Here is a 7,500-nt window from a genome sequence, read left to right on the forward strand (position 1 = left end):
TCTATCTATTTATCTATCTATCTACCTATCTATCTATCTATCCATCTATCTATCTATCTATCTATCTATCTATCTATCTATCTATCTATCTACCTATCTATTTATCTATCTATTTATGTATCTATCATTTTATCTATTTATTTATTTATCTCTATTTATTTATCTATCTATCTAATTATCTATTTATCTCTATCAATTTATCTATCTATTTATCACTATCAACATTAATCTCTATCTATTAATCTATCTCTATTTTCATTTTATCTATCGATCTATCTATCTATTTATCTATTCATTTATCTATTTATAATTATCTATTGTCTATATATATATATATATATATATATATATATATATATATATATATATATATATATATATATGTATGTATTTATCTATGTATTTTATTTCTCCGTCTGACTGTTGACGTTGTGAGCTTGAGGCGAAGGTGATATTTTGTATGGAAGAGAGAGAGATATTTACACAGAAAATTAGACCTCACCGACCCCCTGGTCCAGAAAAGGTGGTGTGTCCTTAAACCTAAGTTTTTCTGCATTAATCAGAAGGCTCCAAAACGTTGAATTTCAACTCTCTCTCTCTCTCTCTCTCTCTCTCTCTCTCTCCCCCTAGTGACATGGAGAGACAGACGAAGCGAGAGGTGTTGAGAGTGTGTGGCAAGGTGCGGGGCTAGGCTAACCCCGCAGCCGCCACTTCCCCATAGGCCAGGTTCACGAGGAAAACTACAGCGTCTATCACCGCCATTTGCAACGATCAAAACAATCAAAGTGACTGTGAAAGCGGCCCCTTGTCTAGGATTGCACTACAAGGCATGCACTGACGCTCTAACCTTGAGAGACGCCGCTGCTCCTCCATCCAGCCCCTTATCATTAGTAAAATCACATGAAGAAAAACATATCCTCTCTCTCTCTCTCTCTCTCTCTCTCTCTCTCTCTCTCTCTCTCTCTCTCTGCTCTTCATTATTTACATCAACGACGTGGATGTTGGACTCAATAACCGCATTAGTAAATTTCCAGACGACACAAAGATTGGCAACTCGGTTCTCACTGACGAAGACAGGCAAAGCCTCCAAGAGGATTTGCACAAAATTTCAGCTTGGTCGGATAGATGGGAGATGCCCTTTAACGTAGACAAGTGCCAGGTCCTTCAAGTTGGAACGAGGAATAAGAGGTTCGAATACGAAATGCGCGGCGTTAAACTCAAAAGCGTTCAATGCGTCAAAGACTTGGGGGTCAAAATCGCGTCAAACCTCAAATTCTCACAGAAATGCATCGATGCAGCAAATAAAGCGAACAGAATGATGGGCTTCATTAAAAGAAACTTTGTATTCAAGAATAAAGATGTAATACTCCCGCTCTACAACAGTTTAGTCAGACCCCACTTGGAATATGCGGTACAGTTTTGGTCTCCCCACCATGCAAAGGATATTGCTAAATTAGAAGGTGTTCAGCGTCGGGCAACGAAAATGATCCCTTCCTTGCGCAACAAATCCTACGAAGAAAGGCTTTCTACCCTTAACATGTTCTCTCTTGAGAAACGTCGCCTCCGAGGAAAACTGATCGAATGTTTTAAAATACTTAATGGTTTCACGAATGTAGACAGATCAACATTGTTTATGATCGATGACACTTTGCGCACGAGGAACAATGGCGTAAAACTCAGATGTAGACAAGTAAATTCAGACTGCACCAAATTTTTCTTCACCAACGTTGTAGTGCGAGAATGGAATAAGCTTCCACCGTCAGTGGTCCAGTGTAACACGATTGACTCCTTCAAAATAAGCTCGACCGTCACTTCCTTCAACTTAATATCAACTAGAGTAGAAATGCAACGTTTTGGAGTCTTCTGATTAATGTAAAATCACTTAGGTTTAAGGACAGACCACCAAGTCTGGACCATGGGGTCTGTGTGGTCTGATTTTCTATGTAAATCTATGTAAATCTCTCTCTCTCTCTCTATCTATCTATCTATCTATCTATCTATCTATATATATATATATATATATATATATATATATATATATATATATATATATATATATATATATATATATATATAAATGTGTGTGTGTGTGTGTAATTCACCACGGCCTGATCGCGAGGTGGGCTCGTCATCGCCAGCAGGTACCCTCCCGACAGAACAAGTGCTCATCATCGTCGATCTCTGGGTACTGCCAGGACCTCCCACGCCACACACCCCATCCCCCTTGCTCAAGGGGGGACAGAAACCACTCCTAGTCAACGGAAAGAATCCGGCCTGAGCGGGGCTCGAACCGCCGCCTGTTTGGCCGTTAAACTTCGCAGCGCAGCGCTCTACCGATTAAGCCACCGGAGCGTATATATGTGTGTGTGTGTGTGTGTGTGTGTGTGTGTGTGTGTGTGTGTGTGTGTGTGTGTGTGTGTGTGTGTCTATAAGTGGCTCTTTATGTGTTTTGGGGGTGGGGGGTGTATAAGGGACTCCGTGAGCATGTGTGTGGGATCTTTGTGTGTGTGTGTGTGTGTGTGTGTGTGTGTGTGTGTGTGTGTGTGTGTGTGTGTGTGTGTGTGTGTGTGTGTGTGTGTGTGTGTGTGTGTGTGTTCATCTTCGTTAATAGGAAGAGGAGGAGGAGGAGGAGGAGGAGGAGGAAGCATCTGGCAGCTATGAAATGAAGAACGTCACAGAACTTGATGACAGGCGGATGGAGAAGAAGAAGAAGAAGAAGAAGAAGAAGAAGGAAGAGGAGTGGGGAAGGATGGAAAGGAAGTGAAACAAAACTAGCAACAAATTTTAATTGATGTTTCTGTGTTGAGAAATCTCCTCCTCCTCCTCCTCCTCTTCCTCCCGCTCCTCCTCTCTTCCTCCTCCTCTTCTATCCATAGAGGAAATGGTTGTGTTTATCCATCAGTAATGATCACTTTAATTCTTCTTCTCTTCCTCCTCCTCCTTTTCCTCCTCCTCTTCTTCTTTTTCTCCTCGTCCTTCTCCTCTTCTTCTTCTTCCTCCTCCTCCTCCTCCTCCTCCTCTTCATTTCTTCCTCCTCTTCCTTCCCCTCTTCTTCTTCCTCCTCTTCTTTCCCTCTTCTTCTTCCTCCTCTTCCTTCCCCTCTTCTTCTTCCTCCTCCTTCTCCTCCTCTTCCTCTCTTTTCTTCCTCTTCTTCTTCCTCCTCCTCCTCTGCCCCGGTCGAAAAAATGTCTTAATCTGCAGAAAGAAATATTTCTTTATTTTACTTTCTTCTATTTTTTGTCTGTTAGAATTCTACTACTGCAATTACTACTACTACTACTACTACTTTTTTTTTTTTCAAATACGGGCCTCCATCTATTAGAGTTGCGTTGTGAGCCGACAACCATCTTTATCTAATATTACTTTTAAGCTAACAGAGCTTGTGGTTGATACGACTATCAACCACCGTCGCCTCAAAGTCCAGGTCGACAATGCGGGTGGTTTTGGGTGCAGGTGACCTGGTTCCTCTCAGACAGACCAAGGCTGACCTCAGGAGGGAGAAGGACAGCCTGCATCTCATCCAGGCGACCACACTGCTTCTTGGCTGCTGTTTCTTATCCGCCAGTGTTTCGGCGAGTCTTGCGTAGAAGCTCTGCGCCCTTGGTCCCATCCCTCCTGCCGTCGTGAATACTACCGGGGTGAAGGACCCTGGTCCACATTCTGTATTCTTTCTTCTTATGCTCTGTTCTTCTACTACTACTACTACTACTACTACTACTACTACTACTACTACTACTACTACTACTACTAGTAGTATTACTACTACTACTACTACTACTACTGCTAATACTACTACTACTACTACTACTACTACTACAACAATTACTACTACTTTTTTTTTACTACATAAAAGATACCTCCACCCATGTTTATTTTCCCGACACATAATCATGGAGGCCTCCATAGCTTGGAGGTCATTAGCCCCAACTCTGTTCGCTAATGACTGTGGCATCCAACCATATCACTAATACTACCTAGCACTAAGTCGCCTGTCATCTATTACGTCCAGATCCCCCTTTCCTTCCCTACTCAAGTCACTCCTGACCCACCCTAATGTCACTCTCCACCACTGTGGCTTCATAGTCCATATTGGAGATGTTGGTGGCTTTTGGGCCAGAGTGTCTGATGCCTCTGAGACTACTACTACTACTATTATTACTACTACTACTACTACTACTACTACTACTACTACTACTACTACTACTACTACGACGGGATATTTCCGAGGGTATTAAAGGAGTTAGGTGATGTAATCAGTGACCCACTAACCGACATCTTTAAGATGTCGGTAAATACTGGCTATGTGCCGTGCCTATGGAAAGTAGCTAATGTGACGCCGATTTTTAAAAAGGGGGACAGGTCAGTTGCTTCAAACTATCGCCCAATTAGCTTAACATCGGTTATAGGGAAGATGCTGGAGTCCATAATAGCCAGGAACATTCGGGAGCATTTAGAGAAACATAGCTTAATTCACGACTCGCAGCATGGGTTTACAAAAGGTAGGTCATGCCTCACCAATCTCTTGTCCTTCTACAATAAAGTATTTGAGGCGGTAGACAGAGATGAAAATTATGATGTAATCTATCTTGATTTTAGTAAAGCGTTTGACAAAGTTCCTCACCAACGACTGTTGCTTAAATTACAGGCTCACGGAGTAGAGGGTAAAGTTTTGAACTGGGTCAAGGCGTGGCTTAGCAATAGGAAGCAAAGAGTGCAAATCAATGTTAAAGATCTGACTGGGGATGTGTTACGAGTGGGGTCCCACAAGGTTCGGTATTAGGTCCACTTTTGTTTATTATTTTTATCAATGACTTAGATACAGGAATTAGTAGTGATGTTAGTAAATTTGCAGATGATACCAAGATCGGTAGAGTAATTGAGTCGGATCAGGACGCTAGTATTCTCCAAGGTGAACTCAACAGATTATATGACTGGGCGGATAAATGGCAGATGGAGTTCAATGTAGGAAGTGCAGTATTCTGAGTGTAGGTAACAACCCTCACATAACTATTGCTTAAATGACACTCTCATAAGTAGGTCTGGGTGCGAGAGGGATTTAGGGGTCTTAGTGAGCTCTGATCTCCGTCCAAGGGCACAATGCATTCAAGCTAGAAATCGAGCTAATAGGGTACTGGGATTTATTTCAAGGAGCGTAAGCAACAGAAGCGCCAAAGTCTTCCTCAAACTATATTTAGCATTAGTTAGACCTCATCTTGACTATGCGGTTCAGTTCTGGTCACCTTACTATAGAATGGATATCAAAATGTTAGAATCGGTGCAGAGGAGAATGACTAAGATGATTCAGGGGTTGAGAAACTTGCCATACGAGGGAAGACTCAAACAGTTAAACCTGCATTCTCTAGAAAGGCGAAAGGTGCGTGGAGACATGATCGAGGTTTATAAATGGATGAAGGGCTTTAATAAGGGAGACATTCATAAGGTTTTGTTGGTAAGAGAACCGGGTAGGACACGAAGTAATGGGTTTAAACTGGATAAATTCAGATTCAACAGGGACATAGGCAAAAATTGGTTTACTAACAGGGTGGTGGATGAGTGGAATAGGCTTTGCAGTCATGTGGTGAGTGCCAATACAATTGTCACATTCAAAAATAGACTAGATAAATTCATGGACAGCGATATTAGGTGGGGTTAGATACACGGGAGCTTAGGGTCAAAGGAGCTGTCTAGTACAGGCCTCCCGGCCTCTTGTAGACTCCTGCGTTCTTATGTTCTTATGTTCTTACTACTACTACTACTACTACTACTACTACTACTACTACTACTACTACTACTACTACTACTACTACTACTACTACGTAAATCTTTGCTTTCCAAACTACACTCCTACGGTTTCTATCCTTCTCTCTATACCTTTATCTCCAGTTTCCTCTCTGACTGTTCTATTTCTGCTGTGGTAGACGGTCACTGTTCTTCCCCTAAACTTATAAATAGTGGTGTACCGCAGGGTTCTGTCCTCTCTCCCACTCTCTTTCTGTTGTTCTGTTCATTGATGATCTTCTTTCCAAAACAAACTGTTCTATCCATTCTTACGCCGATGACTCCACTCTGCATTATTCAACTTCTTTTAATAGAAGACCCACCCAACAGGAATTGAATGATTCCAAGCGGGAGGCGACAGAACGCTTAGCCTCAGACCTTACTATTATTTCCGATTGGGGCAAGAAGAACTTGGTGTCCTTCAATGCCTCAAAAACACAGTTTCTCCACCTATCCACTCTACACAATCTTCCAAACAACTATCCCCTATTCTTTGACAACACTCAACTACCACCTTCTTCAACACTAAACATTCTCGGTCTATCCTTAACTCAAAATCTCAACTGGAAACTTCATATCTCATCTCTTACTAAATCAGCTTCCTCGAGGCTGGGCGTTCTTTACCGTCTCCGCCAGTTCTTCTCCCCCGCACAGTTGCTATCCATATACAGGGGCATTGTCCGCCCTCGTATGGAGTATGCATCTCACGTGTGGGGGGGCTCCACTCACACAGCTCTCTTGGACAGAGTGGAGTCTAAGGCTCTTCGTCTCATCAGCTCTCCTCCTCTTACTGATAGTCTCCTACCTCTTAATTTCCGCCGCCATGTTGCCTCTCTTTCTATCTTCTATCGATATTTTCACGCTGACTGCTCTTCTGAACTTGCTAACTGCATGCCTCCCCCCCTCCCGCGGCTCCGCTGCACGCGACTTTCTACTCATGCTCATCCCTATACTGTCCAAACCCTTTACGCAAGAGTTAACCAGCATCTTCACTCTTTCATCCCTCACGCTGGTAAACTCTGGAACAATCTTCCTTCTTCTGTATTTCCTCCTGCCTACGACTTGAACTCTTTCAAGAGAAGGGTATCTGGAGACCTCTCCTCCCGAAATTGACCTCTCTTTCGGTCACCTCTTTGGATTCTTTTTGTGAGCAGTGAGTAGCGGGCTTTTTTAATTATTGTTTACTTTTTTGTGCCCTTGAGTTGTCTCCTTTGTTGTAAAAAAAAAACTTTATTTCGTCCTGCCTACGACTCTTTCAAGAGGAGGGTATCACGACACCTCTCCTCCCGAAATTGACCTCTCTTTTTGGACACTCCTTTGACCTCTATTCAGGAGCAGTGAGTAGCGGGCTTTTTTTTTTAATATATTTCTTTACGCCCTTGAACTGTCTCCTTAGCTTTAAAAAAAGAAGTTCTCAGCATTTTTTGTTCTTTTTCCTGTTTTTGAGGCGAGGAGGATGCAGAAGGAAACGGCTGGCAAGCAGCACGTGTTACCACCTTCCGGCTTTTTTTACGAGGAGATTGAAGGCAAGGCAGCTACTATTATTATTGTTATTATCATTATTATTACTATTATCATTATCATTATTGTTACCATTATCATTATTATTACTGTTATCACTATTATCATCATTATTGTCATCTTCAATATTTCTCTGTTCTTTTGACTGTTTTGGGGTCAGAGGAAAGAAGTCAATTTTAACATCAGATTTTTTCGTTGTTT

General features: G+C 42.1%; 1 long non-coding RNA gene across 20 annotated transcripts in view; it reads right to left on the bottom strand.

The window, feature by feature from the left end:
- LOC126997284 (uncharacterized) overlaps positions 1–7,500 on the bottom strand; it is a 12,358-nt gene that overhangs the window by 3,409 nt on the left and 1,449 nt on the right. The window lies entirely within an intron of this gene.

This window comes from Eriocheir sinensis, chromosome 12 (assembly GCF_024679095.1).
Source record: "Eriocheir sinensis breed Jianghai 21 chromosome 12, ASM2467909v1, whole genome shotgun sequence".
NCBI classification, from domain to species: Eukaryota; Metazoa; Arthropoda; class Malacostraca; order Decapoda; family Varunidae; genus Eriocheir; species Eriocheir sinensis.